At 35.7% G+C, this 24643-nt stretch overlaps 1 protein-coding gene and 1 long non-coding RNA gene across 7 annotated transcripts in view; one reads left to right on the top strand and one right to left on the bottom strand.

Moving 5' to 3' along the window:
* LOC123592570 overlaps nucleotides 1-7962 on the bottom strand; it is a 41257-nt gene extending 33295 nt beyond the window's left edge. The window contains exons 1-2 of the long non-coding RNA XR_006709839.1: nucleotides 7737-7962; nucleotides 7584-7641 (exon numbers count right to left, since the gene is read on the bottom strand). This is a non-coding gene — a long non-coding RNA (uncharacterized LOC123592570). The remainder of the gene's footprint in view (nucleotides 1-7583; nucleotides 7642-7736) is intronic.
* The window catches only part of ADAMTSL1 (ADAMTS like 1), an 884660-nt gene that overhangs the window by 157357 nt on the left and 702660 nt on the right, over nucleotides 1-24643 (top strand). The window lies entirely within an intron of this gene.

Raw genomic sequence — 24643 nt, forward strand, 5'->3', positions numbered from 1 at the left:
TTGAAAATTGAATTCACACTTTTTAGGGCAGCAGACTTCTTTAAGGGCATAGCAGTACCTTAATTTTATCAAATAACATAAAGCAGTGCTCATCTTCAGTTTTGAATGAGTACAAAATGTAAGCTAAGGTGGGGATTTGCAATTTTATTACTTTTTACCAAGACCAATCCCCTATTTTTAATTTTTTTTATTGTTTTATTTATTTTTTGAAGGAGAGAGAGAGTATGAGCGGGGGAGGAGCAGAGAGAGAGAGAGAGCAAGACACAGAATGTGAAGCAGGCTCCAGGCTCTAAGCTGGCAGCACAGAACCCTATGTGGGGCTCCAACTCACGAACTGTGAGGTCATGACCTGAGCCGAAATCGGACGCTGAACAGACTGAGCCACCCAGGTGTCCCTCCCCTATTTTTAGCCTCTAAAGAACACCTGAGGCACATACCACCCTTCACATGCCCACTGGTAAAGCCTCCCCAAACTAGATGACCCCCCCAGAGCTATGAATCCCTGCCTCTGGCTTGTCTCTAGATGATCTCCTGGTATGGTCTCAGACAGATGCTGGGCTCGTTCCTCCCATGTCCCTCAGCTTAGCTACTGTGAAGGAACTGGCAGGAGGAGGAGCTGAGAAGAGGAAGAGGTAAAGAAGGAAGAAGTAAAAGAGGTTAAGGGACTAAGAAAGAGTGGCCTCCATTATCTAAAAATCTTTAAATGATGAACTACATAAGAAAATTGATAAGAAGGGTAGAAAAGCCCATAATTAAAAGTGAAAACCACTGAGGTGCCTGGCTGGCTCAGTTGGTGAAGCGTATGATTCTTGATCTTGGGGTCGTGGGTTCAAGTCCCATTTAGGTGTAGGAATTACTTAAAAATAAAACCTTTAAAAAAACGTAAAAGTTAAAACCAATGTGACCAACTGCAAGTGAAAATGATATGCCACAACTTATGTTCTAGGAACTTAGACTCTGATACAATCAACTGCTAAGCAAAATATTGTTGGTTGAGGGTTAAATAAATGGAGAAAATAAAAGCATGTCTATTGCAATAGCATTATAGACCCACATATGGAACATAAGATTTGAGACCAGTAAAAAGGATTTGGGGCCAAACATTAATTTTTTATCTTTAAGTTTGACTACTATTTAAGTCAATTAGTGAGGTCTTCGGGGTAACTGGAGCAGAGATAGTCTGAGAAACCTAGGAGAATTGGAAAATCAGTGATTAAGTGTAGGTTAAGACACTTTGAAAGCAGGTTTTTCTTGTATAACTTCCAGGCTGAAGGCTAGAACTCTGTAGCACCAAAATATCTCAAGATATTTATCTAACATTGGCTAAAGTCATTGAAGAAGAAAGTGATTGTGTTAGGAAATCTTTCAATGCCAATGAGGCTAGGCTTTTCTGGATAAAAATGCCCATAAGCTTGACTATGGCATACATCACCCAAGAAAAATCTATGTCTGGTTTTAATGTTGGTATTTAGCCTTTGGCTAGGTTCAAATGCTGTAGGTAATTTCAGGCTTAAACCCGCACTTGTGTAAAGCTCTGAAAAATCTCAGAGCACTTAAGAGTTATATGAAAGACAGACCTGCAGTCATCTGGAATTCTAATTCCAAACCTGGTGCAACCAGGGTTCTTTATGAGGAACAATTTGCTCTTTTGTGCCTGCTATTCGGGATTGTGTGAATAACCTTGTCCATAAGGCATTAATTTTAAACAATGGTTCTGGATATTCGGTATAACTTGTAAATATAATTCCTGACATTAATGTTAGCTTATTTCCCCCACTTCCAACCTGATATTCTTGCTCTTGCCCTGAAAATTTGGTTATTTATTACTTTTTTTTTTTTTTTTTTTTTTTTAGAATTACTACCTTAGAAAACCCTTTGCCCCAATTCTCATTTTGATAGACCTAGACCATCGTCCTGTTTTCTCTGTACTCAGAATTCTAGATATGAGTCAGTAAAGATGAAATAAAGTGTTCTGAAAATTAAGGGAGGCCGATTAAAACATTCAAAATGGAAAATAATCTTTGCTTTGATTCTTAAGAATACTTCTCTCCTCCCATTTCCCCATTTAAACAGACTTTCCTACTTCCCAAGCCACTTCACAGAGTGAGGTAAAATTCCTTGCCTTAGTGAAACTCAAGACTCTTATCTTGAGACACTGCTTCTCATACCAATTAGGTAAGTGTGGTCTGCTCTTTGCAGTTGGATTAGGATGTGGTGATGGAATTCTCCCAGCTTCTAATTAGTGTGCAATTCATAGTCATATCTGAAGCTGTGAAGTAAACCAATCAATTACAATGCCTAGCTCAAGCTGACTTCCCCTGCTTCCCCTCTCCCTCCCTCCCTCCCTCCCTCCCTCCCTCCCTCCCAAGTGCCAAACACTATTCTAGGTGTTGAAGACCAAAAGTGAACAAAACAGACAAAAATCCTTACCGTCATGTAATGTACACTATGGTGAGGCACAGATATACACAATTAAAATATATGTCTTGTCAGATGATGGTCCATATTGGGGATAAAAATAAAGCAGGCAGGGGAGATGAGTGAAGGTAGACAAGGACTGCAATCTTAAATAGTATCATTAGGTAAGACTCTGGTAACAATCTGACATTTGAGCAAACCATGTGGTGTGGGTGTCTGGAGGAAGAGTGTTCAAAGCTGGGGAAACAGTAAGTGCTGGTGTGTTTTAGAAAGAGCCGGAGGTGGTGAGACAAGTGGAAGGAGGGAAGAAACAATAGCAGACATGTTGAGAGAGGGCCAGATTATATAGAACCTTGAAGACTGTTTTTACTCTAAAGAAGATGTGAGCCCTCTGGAAACAATAGAGGAACTAATGCCCAGACTGTCTGGATTCGAACCCCACCTTTGCCACTTACCAGCTGTGTGACCTTGAGCACAATACTTAACCTTTCTGGCCTCAGTTGCCTCCTCTGTAAATAGGGATGATAATTGTAACTTTATAGGGTTGTGATGATAAAATGACTTACTGTAACTTAAGCACTTTGTACAGTGCCTGGTGGCTAATAAACCTTATATATGTGTTAACTGACTGGTTGGCCACTGGAAGGCTCACTCTGCTGCTTAGAGAAATTACTATAGCAGGCCCAGGGCTGGGAGCAGGGATGGCATTGAGGGGATTATCTGTGTAATGCAGGCTAGACATAATAGTGGCTTGGAGCAGGTCAGAGCATTGGAGGTGGTGAGAAATGGTCTGATTATAGATCTATTTGGAGCGTAGAATCAACGAGATCAACTGTCGAACCAGATATGAAGTGTGAGAAGAAGAGGAGAGTCAAGGAGGACTCCAGGAATTTTGCTCTCAGCAAATTGTCATTTACCAAAATGGAGGAAGACTATGTGTGAAGCAAATTTTTTTTGAAAATCAGGAATTCCGATTTTAGGCATATAAGGTTTGATGTGTCCCTTGGTCATCTAAGTGGCATTGACTAGGCAGATGTTTTCTTTGTTATAGAGCAAAGCAGGCATCAGAGGGAGTCCAAACTAAAGGGAAAGTAGACCTCCCCAGAGAAAGGGATCACCAAATACAGGAGAGAAGCCCGCAAGCAGTTAGCCATGGCAATCACAGTTTGAAGGAATAGAACCTAACGTTAAATAAAACTGAATGACCAGAGACTGGAAATCTATTGCCTGTGCTTCACACAAAGGAATTTAAAATGAATAAAAAAGTGAAATAGCGCAAATCGATTTCTTTAAGAGCCATCGCAAAATCCTAAATCTTCTTAAAGATTAGATGAGGTTAGATGAGCATCTCCCCAATCCTGCCTCTCTGAATCCCATGACTATCTTAACTACATTCTTCTACGTTCTGATTTATTGTCATAAAAATAAAGCAGTTATTATTAAGCAGTAAGATAAGAACTTGTACTGTATACTTTGATATACAGCATATTAAATACAATTTTAAGGGATTGGTAACTGCACTGCTTTGTTTAATTGATTTAGATGTACTTTAGAAAACTTTTAAATAATGATATCTGACAAGGAAGGTTATAGTTGATTAAATTGCTGCTTATAACAATTTTGGTATAAAGTTGGGCATTGGTCTTTGATTAAGGCCATTGTTATATTTTAATTTTGCATATGTTAACTTCATCTTTTTTATTTCAAGCACTTTGAAAACAGTGTCTACTTCTTATATTTTATGTTTTCCATATTCAAGGCTTCTGATTTTGATGACTTATGATTGCTGATTGCTTGCAATTTTAAGAAGACTCAAACATTGGTCTATTATTTAAACTCCACAATCAACTCTTCTTATAAAGGCATCTCCTAATCAAAAATCTCATGGGATTGAGTTAATTTTGTTATTAGACATTTAATTCTTGGGTTTGCTTGACTTGTTGTATAAACTTGGTTTTTTTGCTTTTGTCTTTCTCATCACGTTCTAAAGTTAATTTCAGTTGTAACCCTCTTTTTACTCCCTTCCTGAACACTTAAAAAAAGAAGGGGTGGGAGCTTTCAGCTGGAAAGTTTTCATGCTTAATTTTATCTCAAAGCACTTATCTTCTTGAAAGTTTTAGCAAAATACATTTAGCAATAGGTATATTTTACAGAGGGAATAAAGTTTCCATTTAAAAAAAATTTTTTTTTATGTTTATTTCTGACGCAGAGAGCATGAGTGGGGGAGGGGCAGAGAGAAAGGGAGACACAGAATCAGAAGCAGGCTCCAGGCTCGGAGCTGTCAGCACAGAGCCTGACGCGGGGCTCAAACTCACAAACCTTGAGATTATGACCTGAGCCGAAGTTGGTCGCTCAACTGACTGAGCCACCCAGGCACCCATAAGATTTCCATTTTTAAGCAATTAAGTTTTGTGCATAGACAATAGTTGAATTGATGAAAGTGGAAAAATATGAAAGTGGTGAGTTCTACAAATCAGCTCATACACTCATAAATTAATTTTTACATATCTCTCCATAAAACAAACTTTCTTATTGATAGATCTAGAGCCTTGTTGCCCTGGAGTTTGGACTTTCATTTTATGATAAAAGAAATTTAGTGTTTGAGTTTAGGATATAGAAGGTTATATAGAAAACAATTTAACAGAGATCATTTAGGGACAGATGAAATAATGGATGTTTATGTAATTTTCTTGACAATATATTTAGATTTTTCTGTAAATAGCAGAGGGAATAATACAAATTTAACTTTTGAGTAAAAGGAACAAAGCAATTTGTATAAGTAGCATATCTCATTTCCTAATATTCTTGGTCTTTTGCAATGAGAAGTTGTAGAAAATGTATGTAGTGTCAGCTACTGTCCTTTCAGGATGGAATGGAAGGTGACTGGCCACCTTAGAAGGTTTCAGTGAAATAATAGCCCATCTATTCCTGATTTGGGGGCCCTGTTATTTACGTGAAACAATTAGCCTATAGAAATTAAGGTTGATGGACATTTTTATAGTGTTTTAAACACTAGTCAGTACTTTGATATTCAGTTTGAATACTTGGTTATTAAAAATTACTTGTTCACATCCATTAGGATTGGTATTATAAAGAAAAAAAATGTTGACAGGGATGTGGAAAAACTGGAACCCTATGAATTGTTGGTGTGAACGTAAAATGGTGCTGCTGCTTTGGAAAATGTGTGGTGAGCCATCAAAAAATTAAACACAGAATTACCATATGATCTAACAATTCTGCTTCTGGGTATATACGCCAAAAAATTGAAAGCAGGGACTCAGATACTTGTACACCCATGTTCACAGTGGCATCAATTACAGTAGCCAAAAGGTGGAGTCAACCCTGTATCCACTGATGGATGAAAGGATAAAGAAAATACAGTATATACATACAATGGGATATTATTCATCCTGAAAAAAGAAAGGAAATTCTGGCTCATTTAACAACGTGGATGAAACCTGAAGACATTATGCTAGGTGAAATAAGCCAGATAAAAGGACAAATATTGTATGATCCCACTTAAATGAGGTTCCTAGAGTGGTCAAATTGATAGAGAGTAGAATGGTGGAATGGTGGTTGTTAGGGGCTGTGGAGAAAGGGACTTGGGGAGTTAGTATTCAATAGGCAGAGTTTAGTTGGAGAAGATGAAAAGAATTCTGAAGATGGAGAGTGGTGATGGTTGCCCAACAATGTGAATGTACTTAATGCCACAGAACTGTGCACTTACAAATGATTAAAATGGTAAATTTTAAGTATATTTAACCACAATCAAAAACAGTTACTCATAAAATAAAACCTACCCCCCTTGACATTCAAAACCCTTCCAACTTTATCTTCTTTCCTTCATGTCCCTGGGATGTGAAGATGTTTTCCTGCTGTTTTTCATAACCACCTCACCCTTCTCCTGCTCGTGTATACCTGGAATGCCCCTCATGTCACTTCCTCCTCCTACCTGCCCTTCCAGGTTCTCCTCGATGACATCTTCTCCATTAAGCTTTTCTCTCCAACTGGAGAGAATCTCTTCAGTAGGTAGCACTCTGTGTGTGAATACCTAACATCAAAACAGTTAGTTGGGTGAATATAATTGATCATCAACTATTCTCCCCACTATACTGTTTTTAAAAATATTTATTTCGTATCAGACATAAGTCTTCACTTCAAAACTGGTTGCTTCTATAACATTTAAATTGGTGCCTTATGTATCTTAATATTGTTAGCATTACCTATTTTTTTGCAAAGGGTCATACTTAAGTGTCACGATAAATTTATCATTCATATTTTTGTTTTTTACAAAAGGAGCATCAAGGAGGTGAGTCTTTGAATTAATAAACCTACATGGAGCCTTGAATCCTGCCCCAGCCTCTGGCTGTGACTCCTTAAGATCTTTGAATGCACTATTTAACTTCCCTCATCCTGAGATTTTCTCTCTATGAAATCAGAATCTTCCTTATACTATGAGTATAAGCTATAGCATCATCAGACAGTGTTTAGAGTACTATTTAAGACATTAGAAAGTGACAGATATTTCCGTTGTGATCCTGGCATCATTTATAGCTGTTTAACTTCGTATAAGTCACTTAATTTTCTTAATTCTCAGTTTTCCACTTTCAAATGAGGATAGCAGCCACAATAAACTTATAGACCTGTGTGACAAATGGTAATTTGTAAACACAACATGATATTAAAAAGTAAAAGAAAGAAAGTTATAATCATTAAAGCATGGCTCCATCCACCTAGTACAGATAGTACTTGTGCCTTAAATAATAAAGGGATAAAACAGAGGCAGCAGAGTACTGTGAGTGGTGTGAATAGTGAGTGCTGGAAAGGTTAAAAAAATCATAAAGGTCAAATAAAATTATCTCATGAAATCCTCTCCTGATTGAGTTCTTTGGGAATGGCCTATGTCAGTTTCTAATCCCAATTTGATAACTCACCTGATAGGTTTTTTTTTTTAATTGTTTTTAGTGTTTATTTATTTTTGAGAGAGACAGAGTGTGAACAGGGGAGGGGCAGAAAGAGGGAGACACAGAATCCAAAACAGGCTGCAGGCTCTGAGCTGTCAGCACCGAGCCGGACGCGGGGTTCAAACTCACAAGCCATGAGATCATGACCTGAGCCAAAGTTGGACACTTAACCGACTGAGCCACCCAGGCGCCCCAACTCACCTGATATTTTTGTTCATCAGTAGATGTTTCTAGGATACCTCTTCCTCAATCAGATTGCCTAGGAAAATAATCAATTGAAAATGTTTACTGGGCATTATCTGTGCTTGGAGCTTGGCTGCAGGGACTATGAAATGAGTAAGATATTGTCTTTACCCCACGAATCTTCTAAGACATTTGGGAGAGACCAACATATAAAGAGACATGCCATAATACATGTGAAAGCAGAGAGGAGAGTGATTATCTCCCTGGGGAGGGCAGGGAAGGCTTCACAGAAGAAGCATCATTTGTATTAGGTCATAAGGGATGAGTGGACTTTGCCTGACAGATGACAGTGACAAGTCTTCCCAAGCAGAGAAAATGGCTTAAACAATAGAATTGAGAAAGGGAAATGTGTGTGTGTGTGTGTGTGTGTGTGTGTGTGTGTGTGTGTGTGTGTATGAGCATGTGCACGCACATGGGTACATATGTATATTTGTTCCAAAGTGAACAATGAATAATTTGAGGATTATCTGCTGTCTTTGGTCTATATCACTACTTCTTTGTTCTTACTGTGGATAATTGAGAAACAACTCTAATGGCATAGGAGCATTTAGAATAAGTTTTTATGCTTGGCATTCGTATTTTAGATTTTCCCAGTCTTTCCCCGATGCTCATGGTCCAAGGGGCTCCTTGTAAGGAATTTTTTATTTGCTCTAGAATCCCCCAATTCCACCTCCCACAAAGATAGTCTGGTCAGGATACTTTAGGGCCACCAACAGAATAGCAAGTTGCCAAAATAAATGTTTTCCATCAAGATTTCACACTTGAACTTAATGAAATAGACATTTTCCAAACTGTTTCTTTAGAGCTAAGTTTTTCTTTAAGATTTGTAATGAAAATATTTCATGACCTGTTGACATATTCATATGGTGATTTTCAAAAAGCAGATTTCGTTTACAAAATGGACTTGGCAACAAGTAGGAATATCTGGGAAGTTGAACAAGGCTGTTGACAGGGAAAATTAGGGCTGAATCATAACTGACATTGTTTTGCAGCTGTGCCATTTTTTAAGACTGACCAATGGGACAGGGCCTTATAGTAATAATGCTGAGATTGGCAGCTAATGACCATTCATAATGCAACTGCATGGGTAGAAGCCCACAAGTACAGAAAAACTCATTCATGTAACTGATTTTTCTTGGTAAATGCCAGCGGAGAAATTATTCCATTGAGAAGAAAGATAGTAAAGATGAAATTATGTAGCATTTTTTCAAATGAGCAGAATTAAAAATAAGAAAGATTTTTATATACTCTGTTCTATATTTTCTTTATCGTATCTGTGATACTCACTTAGCTCTTTCACTGGTTGAACTAATTGACTGACAGATATCTAACTTAAATTTATAGTAGCAATGCAGTTTTGACTGGAATATATTTTGTGTTCAAACCAGTAGTTGAAGATTAACAAGGCATGTTCAAATTCAAATGATACAAGGCAGCATTTGAAATAATTCTAAAACTTAATCACTTTTAACTATTCTTTCAGAGTTTTGGAATTTTTATTAGATCTATTCTCATGTTTCTAAGTTTCTCCTAATATCAGTAGGCTAAAGGATGTAACAATGATATAAATTTTGTCACTTAAGGTTCCCTAGTGACAAATCCATAGCTAAAAATCTAACCAAATTCTTTAGATGCTATAAAGTTTGCAGTCATTCCTGGAAATAGTATCACAAGAACTTGTGAAGAGTGTGGATTTGAACTTTGGTCTTGGGAGACAAAGAAATTACTTTTCAGTGAGGAAGAGATCACAGAGGACTTCTTGGGGAAGGTGGTATTTGAATCAAGTTTTAAATAGGGAGCATGGGACTGGTGATGATGGGGTTCACTAGGGAGAGAAATATGGGAAGGTAATTGTGCAATGGGACAACTCCAAGAGGAAAGAGAAATACATGTAATTTTTAGTTGTGTAGGGTATTTGGACAGGTAAGAAGGTCCTAGGTGGAATCCAGGTTTGGAAGTTGATACAGTATTTTATTTTGACATTTGGAAACATTAAGAGGGTAGTTTTCATTGGATAACACAGCCAGAGTAGATTTCAGAAGTTAGAAACCGAGGCCAGGAAACCTATGTAATAGTTAGCATTTTTGATTGCTTAGTAAATATCACTCACTGTAAAACAAAATTTGGATGCATTTTTAAAATCCTTTAAAGAATTTATTTAGATTTTACAGATGAAGAAATTAAGGCCTATGGTCACTCGGTAGGTGACAGGCTGAGACCAGCCAGGTTTATGTGACTTCATCACTATTCTCTTGACCATGAAATATCCTACCAGTATGTGAGCTTCTTAGTTATGTGCTTGGTATTACAGTTCTCTGCTTGCTTACATCTTTCTTCCCCCATACACCCTTCACCTATGCATTTATTGCCCACCTGATTTTTTTTCCAGTTTTATTGAGATATACTGACAAATAGCATAGTGTAAGTTTAAGAGGTACTATATGGTGATTTGATACAGCTACATATTGTAAAATGTTACCATGATAAGGTTAGTTAACATTCCCATCGTCTCACATAATTACTTGTGTGTGTGTGTGTGTGTGTGTGTGTGTGTGTGTGTGTGTGTGTTGAGAACATTTAAGATCCACTCTCTTAGCAAATTTCAAGTTTATAGTACAGTATTGTTAACTGGAGTCAAACTGCTGTATAGTATAGTCCCAGAATTTATTGATCTTATAACTGTAAATTTGTACTCAAAATCTCCCCATTTACTCCACCACCCAGCCTCTGACAGCCACCATTCTACTGTGTTTTTATAGTTCATCTTTTTTAGGTTCCACATGAAGGAGATATCATACAGTGTTTGTCTTTCTCTGTCTGACTTATTTTACTCAGCATAATGCCATCTAGGTCCATCCATGTTGTCACTAATGGCAGAACTTTTTTCTTTTTATGGCTGAATAATACTCCATTGTCTATACATATACCACATTTTCTTTATCCATTCATCCTTGATGGACATTTAGGTTGTTTCATGTCTTGGCTATTTTGAATGATGCTGTAGTGAACATGAGAATGTTTTCTTCAGGAAAGTGAATTGGTTTCCTTCAGGTATATACCCAGAAGTGGGATTGATAGATCATTTGGTAGTTCTATTTTTAATTGTTTGAGTAACTTCCATGTTGTTTTCCATACTAGTTGTACCAATTTACATTCCCACCAACTATGTACAAAGATTCCTTTTTTCTCCATATCCTTGCCAACACTTTTTTTCAGTTTCTGTATCATTTATTTCTTCTCTAATCTTTTTTTTTTTTTTTTTTTAAATTTTTTTTTTTTCAACATTTATTTATTTTTGGGACAGAGAGAGACAGAGCATGAACGGGGGAGGGGCAGAGAGAGAGGGAGACACAGAATCGGAAGCAGGCTCCAGGCTCTGAGCCATCAGCCCAGAGCCCGACGCGGGGCTCGAACTCACTGACCGCGAGATCGTGACCTGGCTGAAGTCGGACGCTTAACCGACTGCGCCACCCAGGCGCCCCTATTTCTTCTCTAATCTTTATTATTTCTTTCCTTCTGCTGGCTTCAGGCTTGGTTTGTTATTCTTTTTCTAGCTCCTTTAGGTATAAGGTTAAGTTTTTTTTTCTTTTTTTCTTTCTTTCTTTCTTTTTTTTTTCTGTTTCTTAAGGTAAGCCTGTATTGCTGTATACTTCCCTCTTAGGACCACTTTTGCTGCATCCCAAAGTTTTGGACCATTGTATTTTTATTTTCACTTGTTTCCATGTATTATTTAATTTCTTCTTTGATTTCCTGGTTGACTCATTCATTGTTTAATAGCATGTTGTTTAAACTCCATGAATTTGTGGTCTTTCCAATTGTTTTTAAAGTTTATTTATTTATTTTGAGAGAGAGAGAGAGAGAGCAAGGGAGGGGCAGAGAGAAAGAGGGGGGGAGAGAGAGAATCCCAAGCAGGTTGTGCATTGTCAGTACAGAGCCCAATGCAGGGCTCTAACACAACTGTGAGATCATGACCTGAGCCAAAATCAAGAGTTGGATACTTAACTGACTGAGCTACCCAGGTGCCCCAGTCTTTACAATATTTTTTCTTGTGGTTGACTTCTAGTTTCATAGTGTTTTGGTCAGTAAAGAAGTGTGGTATGATTTCACTCTTTTTCATTGTTAAGACCTGATTTGTGACTTAACATGTGATCTATTCTGATCTTCTCGATCTCATGTGCACTTGAAAAGAATGTATATTCTGCTGTTGTAGGATAGAAATGTTCTGAATATATCTGTTAAATCCATCTGGTCCAGTGTGTCATTCAAAGCCATTGTTTCCTTGTTGATTTTCTATTTAGATGATCTGTCCATTGATATAAGTGGGGTGTTAAAGTCCCCTACTATCATTGTATTATTATCAGTTCCTTTATGTTTGTTATTAATTGTTTTATGTGTTTGGGTGCTTTCATGTTGGGTGCATAAATATTTACAAACCTCTTATCTCTTGGTGTTTTAGAAATAGCCACTCTAATGGCTGTGAGATGATATCCTATGGTGGTTTTGGTTTACATTTCCTGATGATTAGTAATGTTGAGCACCTTTTCATATATCTGTTGGCCATTTGTATGTCTTCTTTCTAAAAATGTCTATTCAAATCCTTTGCCTATTTTTTAGTTTTTTATTTAAATTTATTTCCTATTGAATTGTATGAACTTCTTGTATATTTTGGATATTAACCCTTTATCAGATATGTGGTTTGCAAATATTTTCTTCCATAAACTGCTTTTTCATTTTATTTATTATTTCTTTTGCTATGCAGACGATTTTTAGTTTGATGCAGTTCCACCATTAATTTTTTATTCTTTGCTTGTGTTGCTTGTACTTTTGGTGTCCTATCAAAAAAAATTGTTGGAAAGACCAATGTCAAAAAAGTTTTCCCCTATGTTTTTTGTTTTTGTTTTTGTTTTTGTTTTTTTTGAGGAGTTTTATGGTCTCAGGTATTATGTTTAAGTCATTAATCCATTGTGAGTTAATTTTTGTGAGTGGTGTAAGTTAGGGGTCCAATGTCATTTTTTCTTTTGCATGTGAATATACAGCGTTCCTATTTATTGAATGGACTATCTTTCCCCAGAGAATATTCTTGGCTCCCTTATCAACTAGTGTATGAGACTATATGTGATGGAATATTTCTGGATTCTTGATTCTTTTCCATTGGTCTACGTGTTTTTATCAAATTATTTTAATTACTATAGTCTTGTAATATAGTTTGGAATCAGGATATGTGATGCCTCCAGGTTTGTCTATCTCAGATTGCTTTGGTTCTTTGGGGTCTTTTGTAGTTTTATACAAATTTTAGAATTTTTTTTTCTATTTCGGTAAAAAATGCTATTAGGGTTGTCAGGAATTTCAGTGAGTCTATATAGGTGGACTGGGTAGCATGCACATTTTAACAATATTAACTCTTCTGATCCATGAATATTTGTTATTTATCCATTTATTTGTGTCTTTTTCAATTTGTGTCATCAGTGTCCTACAGTTTTCAGTGTACACATTTTTCACTTCTTTGGTTAAATTCATTCCTAGATATTTTATTGTTTTTATGCTATTGTAAATGGGATTGTTTTCATCAAAAATTTTCTTAAAGTACAGTTGACACACAACGTTACATTAGTTTCAGCCAAAATTGGGATGAATGGGCATCCTTGTCTTTTTCCTGATCGTAGAGGAAAGCTTTTAGCCTTTCACCATTGAGTGTGTTAGCTATGGGTTGTCATACATAACCTTTACTATGCTGAGGCATATTGCTTGTATACCAAATTTGTTGGGAGTTTAATCATAGTGAATTTTGTCAAAGCTTTTTCTTCATCTATTGAGATGATCATATAATTGTTATTCTTCATTCCATTAATGTGCTGTATCACATTTATTGATTCGTGTATGGTGAATCATTCTTGCATGCCAGGGATAAAGGCCACTTGATTATGCTGATGACCCTTTTAATGTGATGTTAAATTGGGTTTGCTAGCATTTTGTTGAGAATTTTTATATCTGTAGTCACCAGGGATATTGGTCTGTGTATTTCTTTTCTCATAATGCTTTTATCTGGCTTTGGTATCAGGGTGATGCTGGCCTTGTAAAATGAGTTTGGAAATACTCTGTCCTCTTAAGTTTTTTTGGATGAGTGTGGGAGAGATTGACATTAATTCTTCTTGAAAAGTTTGATAGAATTCACCAGTAAAACCATCTTGTCCTGGGCTTTTCTTTGTCGGGAGGTTTTTGATTACTGATTAAATCTCCTTACTAGTGATCGGTCTGTTCAGATTTTCTATTTCTTCATGATTTAGTTTTGCCACTTGCATGTTTCCAGGAATTTATTTCTGCAGGGAATCTATTTATTAACCAAGGAGAGTAAAGTCTAGTATGCTGAAAACTATAGGACATTGATGAAATAAATTCAAAAAGACACAAATAAATAGAATCTAATTTGTTGACATATAATTGTTCATGATCCTTTGTATTTTTGTGGTGTCAGTTGTAATGTCTTCTCCTGCAGTTATGATTTTATTTATTTGAGTCTTCACTCTTGCTCATGGGAACAATAGTTGCTAAGATTTTTTAAAGAAACCATATTTTTCTGAAGTATAATTTATATAAAATGAACACATTAAAATTTCATTGGTTTTGGCAAATGTATATATTATATATGTACTACCCAAATCAAAAGTTAGGACATTTTTGTCATGTCAGAAACTTCCCAAGTTCCTTCTCGCCCATTAATTCCATTTTACTCCTGCTCCAAATAACCACTGATTTAATTTCTATCTCTATCAATTAGTTTTACCAGTTCTAGGACTTCATGTACATGGAATAATATGGTATATGCTCCTTTTGTGTCTGTTTCTTTTACTCAGCATGTTTCTTAATAAACTCTGTAGAGGTATAATGTAAATATAATAAAAGACATTCATTTTAACTATACATTTTGATGAGTTTTAATGAATATATCCACCTGTGTATCAGGTAAACTATAAATATATACTACATTTCCATCATCAAAAAATGCTCCCTTGTCCACCTAGTTAGTTACCTATCCCTACCCTAAGCAAATCCCAATGTGCTTTATCACTCTATACTAGATTTGTCTTTCCTAGAGTTTGATATAAATGAAATAATGTGATACATACCCTTTTGGGTCTGGCTTCTTTGGTACAGCATAACATTTTTGAACATTGTGTGTATCAGTATTGCTATATAGCCTTCCAGTGTAGGCGTATATCATGATTTGTTGATCCATTCACCTGTTGACAGATGTTGGTATTGTTTCTGGTTGTGGTTTCATGAGTAACACTGATATAAACTTATGTGTACAATCTTTTGGTAGTTATATATTTCCATTTCTCTTGGGTAAATACTTAGAAATACAATTGCTGGGTCTTATGATAACTGTATATTTAACTTTATAAGAAACTTCCAGACTATTTTTTCTCAAAGTTATTGTCATTGTAACTTACTATCACAAAGGTATAAACATTTGGTTGCACCACATCCTTAGTAACACTCTGTATTTTTTTTTCAAATTTTAGTCTATCTAATTGGCATGTTGTGGTGTATCACTGTAATTTTAGTTGGCATTTTCCACATTAATGATATCGAGTATCTTTTCACATGAGTATTTGCCATTCACATGTCTTTGTTGTCTTTTACAGACTTTGTAAATTTAGTTTTTGCCTTCCTATTACTTAGTTGTAAGAATTCTTTACATATTTTGGATACAATCCTTCATCAAGTATATTTTTATAGTTTATTATTATTTTTTTAGGTTAGTGCGTTTTTTGTATACTGAGAAATCTCTACATATTTCCAAGGTGGTGAAGAATTTTTCTTATTCTTTTTCCAGAAGTTTTACAGTTTTACCTTTTAGATTTAGGTGTGTGACCCATTTTCAATTAATTTTTGTATGTGATATAAGGTAGAGACTGAGGTTTATTTTATTCTCCAGATTAATACCCAATTTTTATAGAAACATTTATTGTAAAGATTATTCAGTTTCCCATTGAATTATATTAGTACCTTTGTCAAAAATTAATTGTGTGAGTCATTTATGAAATTTGTTTTGTTCTGTTTGTTTATAATACTACACTGACTTGATTAATATTATCTTATACTAAGTCTTGAAATGAGGTGGTGTAAGTCCTTCAACTTTGCTCTTCCCTTTATAAGGTTATTTTGACTATTCTAAGTTCTTTGCAATTTTATATGAGGTTTAGAATCATTTTATCAGTTTATGCAAAATCTTGCTAAGATTATAATTTCAATTGTGTTAAATTTATTGATCAATTTAGAGGGAAAGGAAATCTTAATACTTTTGGGTTTTTCAATTCATGAACACAATATATCTTTTAATTTAGATATTCTTTAATTTATTCACAGTATTATTTTGTAGTTTTCAGTGTAGACAACTTGGATATATTCCGATAAATTTATTCTTGATTATTTATATTTTAAAATATTATTTTAAGTGATATTATGTTTTAAATAGAATTTTCCAGATGTTGCTAGAGGCATGTAATTGATTTGTGTATGTTGATCTTATGCAGTCTTGCTAAATTAAGTTATTAAATCTAATAGTTTATTTTGATAGATTTTTTTAGTGTTATTTGTATAGACAATGTTTTCTGCAAACAGTGTTTAACAACTTTTTTTTTTTTTTAATCTATGAGCTTTTTACTTGTGTATCGTGCCCTTTTGCATTGGTTAGAATCTTCAGAGTATAATGTGGAATGATAGTGGGAAAGATATTCTTGCTTTGGGGACTGTAGATACTCTTCCTTTGTTCTTAGGTAAAAGCAGTATTTCATCAAGTACGGCATAAGTTGTTGGTTTCTTTGTAGATTTACAAGGATAGAAGTTTCCAACTATTTCTAGTGTGCTGAAATATTTCTCATAAATAGGCATTGAATTTGGTGACATTTTTTCCTCTGTAACTGTTAAGAACGTTATTTTTCATTCTGATAATATGACAAATTATCTTAATTTTTAATTACTTTTACTGATTCTTTTTTTGGAATTCCTGAGATAAATCTCATTTTATCATGATAGATTGTTCTTTTTATATGTAGTTGAATTCTGTTTACTCATTTTTTTCAGGGAATTTTTACAGTGATGTTCATGAGAAATATTTGTACATTTCATTTTTTTGTAATAATCCTTTTCAGGTTTTGGTATGAGGGTTTTCCTACTCTTATAATATGAGTTAGAATGCATCCCCCTCCGTCTCTATGTTCTGGAAGAGTTTATAGAAAATCTAAATACTTTTATCAAATTCATTAGTGAAATAAGTGGACCTGGATTTTGGGTTGAACTCTTTGATTATGAGTTCAATTTCTTGAGTAGACAGAGCTCTTGATATTTTTTGAATGTTTATTCTAGAGAGAAAGAGAGCACAAGCAGGGGAGGGGCAGAGAGAGAGGGAGACATAGAATCTAAAGCAGGCTCCGGGCTCTGAGCTGTCAGCTCAGAGCCTGACACAGAGTTTGAACCCATGAACCGTGAGATAGTGACCTGAGCTGAAGTCAGCTGCTTAACTCTCTGAGCCACCTGGGCTCCTGGTATTTTTAAAAGTATTTTGTGTTTTCTGTCTGTCGTCCTTGGTTAATCTTGCTATGGATCATTAATTTTATTAATACTTTCAAGTAATCCAACTTGGATTTTGTTAAATTTCTCCATTGTCTTCCATTTCATTAAATTCTCCTTATCATTTCTTTCTTTCTTATTTTGATCATATTTTGATCTTTAAATTTACTTCCTAGCTTTTTAAAGTGGAATTTTAAAAATGAACATGGAGATAATTGATTTTTAAACTTTCTTTTTTAATTTAAATATTTAAATCAGTATTTTTTCTATACACTGTGTTAGCTATGCCTCATAAATGTTGATATTTCCATTTTCATTACATTTGAAATAATTTCATACGTCCCTTGTGAATTCTGCTTTGACCCATGGTAGAAAGTGTGGTTATTTAATTTCCGAACATTTGAACATTTTCTAACTACCTTATTTTTATTGATTTCCAATTTAATTTTTTGTGATCAGAGATAGTATTAAGACTAATTGTAGGACTCAACATGTGGTCTATCCTGGTATACTTTCTGGGGCAAACCTCCTATAGTCTTTCTCTGCTGATACACAGTCTAGGTCTTTGCCAAGAACTCAACAGGGGCCTATGCGCCACACCCGCCACCAGCCTGTTTGCCCCCACCCCCAAAATTCTGGATACTTTCTTTGTGCCTCTCTTTTTCTGTTGTTCTGCCCTGCAGATTCCAGCCAATTCACCTACTTTGAGCTCTGATCCATGCCTTCTAATCTCTGCTGGACCACAGTGCTCAGATGGTCCTCCAACTCACTGAACTGTATATTAGGGAATTGAGAAATGCCCCTATATAAAAGTCAAGTCAATTCTGGGTCTCATTTTGTGAGCTTGCCTTATCTCAGGGATCACAGCGTTAGGCTGTCTGTTGATTAATGTCTGAAATAGTTGCTGATATATATATATTTTCGGTTTTATCATTTAAAGTCGGAGGAGTAGTTAATTTATTTTATAATGCTTGGAAGTAGAAGTCCATTCCATGAGTTTTTGCATGTTCACAACAATTGTGTGCGTGTGTGTGTGCTCTTTATATTTGGAAGTCAGTTTTGTTGGATATGAAATCCTGAGTTCACATTTTCTGTCCTTGCGTATTTAAACATGTTACTCCATTTTCTTCTGGCATAATCTGTTGCTTTTGAACAAGTGTGATGATAATCTAATTTTCTTTCCCATATAAGTTACTGGCTGTTTTTCCTTCAATGCTAAATAGATTTTTTTAAACATGAAGTCCAATAATCTCACTAGAATATGTCTTGGTCATTCTGAAGATTACTATTGTCCAATATAGGATATGTTCTTTTAATAGGAAGCTTCCATATTTTCTCATATATATATATATATATATATATATATATATATATACACACACACACACACATACACACACACACACACACACTCTGTTGTGTATTTTTTTTCATTTCTCTGGTTTTCTTCAGAGACTCATCTACATTTTGGATTTTCTTTGTCTATCTTCAATATTTGACACCTTCTCTTGAATCCTTTTTCCTTCTTTCTTCCTTTTTTTTACATTTTTTAAGTTTTCTCTTTTTACCTTACATTTCTATTAAGATGTTAGCTCTTGTCATCATATGTTGTTTTCCTTCTAATTTAGCTTTACAACTGATATAATTTTTCTTATTTCTAATTCTTTTCTGATGTAATTATATCATTTCTGAGTTTTTTAATTCTCATTTATTTTATCTTTTATTTATTGTACTATTTTCTTAATATGCTTTAGCCTAGTTAAATACATAGCCTAGTTAGATAAATAGAATGTTACGGTTTTAAACTGTTTTGTGGATATGTCTTTTAAGCATATTTTCTTTCTCTGTACTAGTCATTCACTTTCTTTGTCCTTTTTTTTGCTTTCAATAACTTTCCATGGGGGTTGACCTCAGTAATTTTATGTTACTCATTTTTATGTGGAAGTTGTTTCCCTGAACTTTTAGGCGGAGCATCAGGTTAGTTTTTCTAACTTTACAGAGTTCTTCTTATGTGCTATTAAAAAATATGGCAAAAGTACAAATGAAAGACTAGTTTGTAAATGAGACATCTTTACTGTAAAACTGATTTGGGAGTTATTTACACGGAGGCAATAGCTGGAATATTTGGAGTGGACGAGCTTTCCAAAGGAACAAATGAAGAAAAAGGACAAAGGTCCAAAAACAGGAAATACTGAAAATTCATACTTCCTGGCAAAAGATGAAAAAAAAAAAAACTTTAGAGAGAGGGTAGTTCTAGATTTAAGAGGAGGAATGGAATGGTGTCTTGAAGTTAAGAGAAAACTGTGACTAAAAAGAGATGGCAAAAGGGTTTAAAATGACATAAAGCAAGTTAGTAAAATTAGGGCTCAGTAAAGTCACTGATATAGTTGATTAGAGGAGGTGAGAGTAGCAAGTATGAAAACCTTATTTGACAAGTGTAGTGGTGGAGAGAACAAGGGAAGAGTTAATGTGAATGGTAGAGTTGAATAAGATCTTTTTGTCCAAGGTAGTTGCAATCTGATTATGTGTGAAAGCCAAGAGAAAAAAAAATATAATCTGTGAAGAGAGAAAAATCGAAGATACCAAAGAGAGACGATAAATGAGAAACAAAGGAAATATGAGGAAATTCAGGGATTTTCTTCCTCTGAAATATGAGGAAAAGTAGAAAAATACATAAAAAATAGATTTGCAGTTAAGAAGACCAGTAAACATATATTGAAAGATGCTTCATCTAAAAAATATAGCAATTTGCTTTCTGAAATTTCCTGACTCTATTGCCCTCCTCCATTTTCTCCTGTAACCTTCTCTTTTCTTCATCTTTGTTTTCCCTTTCCTGTGCAATTCGTATTCCACTCCAAGCAGTTTCTTTTCAGCGTGAGCCACTGTCTTGGTAGTCCTGGCTGCTTAGTTTTGAATGTCCACAGGGGTCAGCCTGCCTTACTCCCTTAAGACCTTACCATGAGCCCCTCGTATGCACCTATTATTCTATTGGCCAAACCCTTCTCAGTTTCAGCTTCTGTTCTGAAATCAGCCTGCCTTATTATATATTAGATACCTGTTGGGTATTTCAGGAGTCTTTGCTTCTCTGGTGTTTCAAATATCCCATTGTTTCTCTATGCTGTCTCCCACACAAACATTGATACCATGCCGTTTTTTTTGTTTTTTGTTTTTTATTGGTGGTGGCTTATCCTCATCTGATCAAGTTGGAGACTCATGGGGATACATTGTGACTACTTTTGATGTATATGTTGTCTATGTGATTTTTTCCCCCTTCCCTCTTCCCTCTTCTCTTCCCTCTCTCCCTCCCTTTCTTCCATCTAGATACATTATCTTTTTTTTTTTTTTCAACGTTTATTTATTTTTGGGACAGAGAGAGACAGAGCATGAACGGGGGAAGGGCAGAGAGAGAGGGAGACACAGAATCGGAAGCAGGCTCCAGGCTCTGAGCCATCAGCCCAGAGCCCGACGCGGGGCTCGAACTCACGGACCGCGAGATCGTGACCTGGCTGAAGTCGGACGCTTAACCGACTGTGCCACCCAGGCGCCCCTAGATACATTATCTTTTTAAGACCACTATGGTTTCTGCCATCTTTCTAGAGTTCCTACAGAGAACAGTTTTTTAAAAATATATTCTAAAGGAAATCAAATACAGAGAATGAATCAAATGTAGACAATGTTTCTTGAAAAGTTTGAAAAACACTTGTCCTCGATAGCACAATCTCGTCAAAATATCTGCTGCTTGAGCCACTTCTCAGGGCTCTTGTTCTGGTCCAGCATAGGTCCTGGGAAGTAGAATTACCCTGAACTAAGGGCAGAGGGTGGAGTTCTAAGAGATTCAGAGATAACGAAGAAAATTACTTTAGGTAGGAGTAAATGAATGTGCTATATTCAAGTAAGAGGGAATACTTGAGAATCTACCTGATCAGAAGAAAAACAAAGAAGAACTAGCTGGCCCTTAGTTCTTATGGTGATGGGAAAGGCTATACATCCTTACTCTGGGTCAGAGGAGGGGGTTTCTTGTCTCACATTCATGTTCTTCCTGGTAAGAAGGTTGATTCTATGTATGAATTAGATAATGATGACAGAGAGATCAGAGGCACATAAGCGATTGCTATTTCATTGAGTGCCTTTTGGGAAAGGTGTTACTTAATACTATATATATATATATATATATATATATATATATATATTCATATATCATATATATGTATATATATATATTCATATATCATATATATGTATATATATATATATATATATATATATATATATATATTAGATATATGAAGAAACTCCTTGAAAGGATGCCATTCTAAATCCTTATGAATGCAATCTGCTACTTTCTAGTTTAGGTTGATTTTTTTCACATATTCAGATTTCTTGAAGTGTTTGTATATGTCCTTTATTTGATACCCAAGTCTTAAAATTCACTTATTTCTGAAAATATTATTTACCGTGTGCCTGAGATAAAGCCATGGTATATCATGGTCTTTTTCCTACATATCATATACAAATGTGGCAGATCATAAATGTTTCAAAAAAATATTTAAGGTAGAGAGGAAATATTGGTTCAGTTAGTTAGTGGTCACTTATGCATGAAGAAACAGAATGATTAATGGAAGAGTTAGAAGTAAGCAACATTTTCGGTGATTAATATGATTTTGACAAGCAGGATATGGAAGTGGGGAATGGAGAAAGAACAGAGCAAACCATCCAGCAAGAGGGGCTGGCTTGAACAAAGTTATCAGGGTACCAAAGATACCTTGCTCAGGCAACATCAAAAGGACCAGTTTGGCTAGAATATGTGACATGGAAGGAAGTTGTGAACATTAGTCTAAAAAGCTTATAAATATTATCAGGGATGGTAATGGCAGGTAGAGGGATCTGTACTTAATTTTGTAGATTAAAAAGCTCTTCCAGAAGTTTTCAAATAATAGACTTATGTGATCAGAGCTAAAAGATAACTCTTGGTGCAGGATGGGTCAAAGAGGATAGAGTACAGAACTATGGAGATCACAGTTATGACATTTTTCAACTTGATTATGACAATGCTGATTGGTTTTGTTTAAGTTTGAACTGATGCCCTTGACTATTAGCCTTCTCTTCTCCCTGTGCATATGTACACATGTCACTTTCATGTCTGTTGTCTGAAAAGCAGACTGTGTATTGAAAAATGGTTTCTCTGTATTCCTGGGCTATATCTTAATAAGCAGAGATTCCAAATATTTCCAGGATAAAGAGATCTTTAATGATATGTAACAAATTAGATTGTGGAAGGTCAGGAAAACACTTTTTTTTCATTGAAAATTAAAGACATCTGGGTTTTTCATTGTAAATATTTTACATGCTTAGGACTAGGCTGCCTGATAATTTTAGGGACAATTTTCAGTAAAACATATGACTTTGAAAGCTCATTACATGCTATATATTTTTTCAAAATTACAGTTGGATACCTATAACTATGTTCTTTCAAGAGATGATAATCTTTTCTGAGGATTTTTGTGATATCAAGAACATGAATATATTTTAAGAAATACTCTAAGCAAATAGAGGTCAACTTTTTTCTCTTTTCTCTCAGGCCAGCACTATGAAGTTTTGAAAAATAGATACAAAATAATCTCAAGTTCTTATGGCAAATAGGCATTACAGGATTACACTCCCTGCTTCATCAATAGTTTCATGGTGTGAGGATGCATACTTCAGGCTTACCAGCCTAAAGTATTTGTCATCTTAGGTTTATAGTAGCATTTGAGTGCCTGCTATAGAAAGAGCAATGAATGTGAACTGGGCAACTTTTTTGAAGTGACATTTAGATCCTTCAACCTATATTCCATGGAATCATATTTAAGAATTTAAGAGCTAGAAGAAGCATTAGATATCTTTTAGGCCAGTGTTCTGAATATGTGCCCTATGGAACACTAGCCCCACAGGTGGTCTGTAAATAAGAATTTTTGAGGGCTGTGCGCTGTACTCCTTGCTTGGGAGATACACACGCTTATTAGTATATTGAAGGCTCTGGAGTTTCCTAGTTTGAAGCCAGTTTGATTTTTTATAACCCAAGGTTTCTCAAACTTATTTTATCATGTGTTTGTACGTGTCTGTCCATGTATGTACACATTCAGTAAATTAACATCCTGTGGAACCCATGCTATTTAAAAGATGCTTTAGGGGGCGCCTGGGTGGCGCAGTCGGTTAAGCGTCCGACTTCAGCCAGGTCACGATCTCGCGGTCCGTGAGTTCGAGCCCCGCGTCGGGCTCTGGGCTGATGGCTCGGAGCCTGGAGCCTGTTTCCAATTCTGTGTCTCCCTCTCTCTCTGCCCCTCCCCCGTTCATGCTCTGTCTCTCTCTGTCCCAAAAATAAATAAACGTTGAAAAAAAAAATTGAAAAAAAAAAAAAGATGCTTTAGGAAGCTAATTGTTCAATCCCTTCCTTCTCTGGGAAACTGAGACCTAGGGAGTTTTGCTCACTATGGAGCATATTTTCCAATTCCTGTGTTGCCACTTTTCTTTTCAATGGTCTCATTGATCCACATGTAATATGCCATTAGCATTGTTGTAATTATCCCTTTATTTTTTCCCTAGTTACTATAAACTTTTCTCCTACTGATAGACTTTTCACACAAATAGAAAGATGAAGTTGGAGACAAGCAACTCCTAATTACGAAGGCTTTGTGACTTGATTCTATAGTGCTTCGCGAGGGAACTGGAGTCTCCCTCAGATTCCACATGTGTTGCTTGTACCCTGCATGTGCCTGTAGTCTAGGTATTGTAGTCAGGGTATTGGATTGCCCCTTTAATATTGGATTGCTGAAATGTGACTATTCACACTTTGAGTATTCCATTTGTGAATCACCGTTGCTTTCTTTATCCTCCTGTGCCTTTTGTCATTTTAGCATTTACCCAATGCTTCAAACTAAGAGTAAACAAGAGCAAAGTAAGGCAAATTAGTGAAGGGTGATTTCACCTTAACTGGATGTGTTCGGGCTTACTCAGCACCCATGTCCCTAAGAACTTTTATTGTGGGAAAAGGGGTCAAGGTTATGTGTTAAAACAGATAAATAAGGGGCGCCTGGGTGGCGCAGTCGGTTAAGCGTCCGACTTCAGCCAGGTCACGATCTCGCGGTCCGTGAGTTCGAGCCCCGCGTCAGGCTCTGGGCTGATGGCTCAGAGCCTGGAGCCTGTTTCCGATTCTGTGTCTCCCTCTCTCTCTGCCCCTCCCCCCGTTCATGCTCTGTCTCTCTCTGTCCCAAAAATAAATAAACGTTGAAAAAAAAAAGAAAAAAAAAAAAACAGATAAATAAAAAAAAAAAAATCCTGTAGAAATAATTCCAATTTCAATGGAAAGAGTGAAAAGAGAGAAGTAAACTGAGTCAGAAACTCAGTTTTAGGCTCTACCCTTTATTAGGTGTGTGCATTTGTTCAAGACACTTAACTTCTCTGACTTG

Source organism: Leopardus geoffroyi, chromosome D4 (genome assembly GCF_018350155.1).
Source record: "Leopardus geoffroyi isolate Oge1 chromosome D4, O.geoffroyi_Oge1_pat1.0, whole genome shotgun sequence".
NCBI classification, from domain to species: domain Eukaryota; kingdom Metazoa; phylum Chordata; class Mammalia; order Carnivora; family Felidae; genus Leopardus; species Leopardus geoffroyi.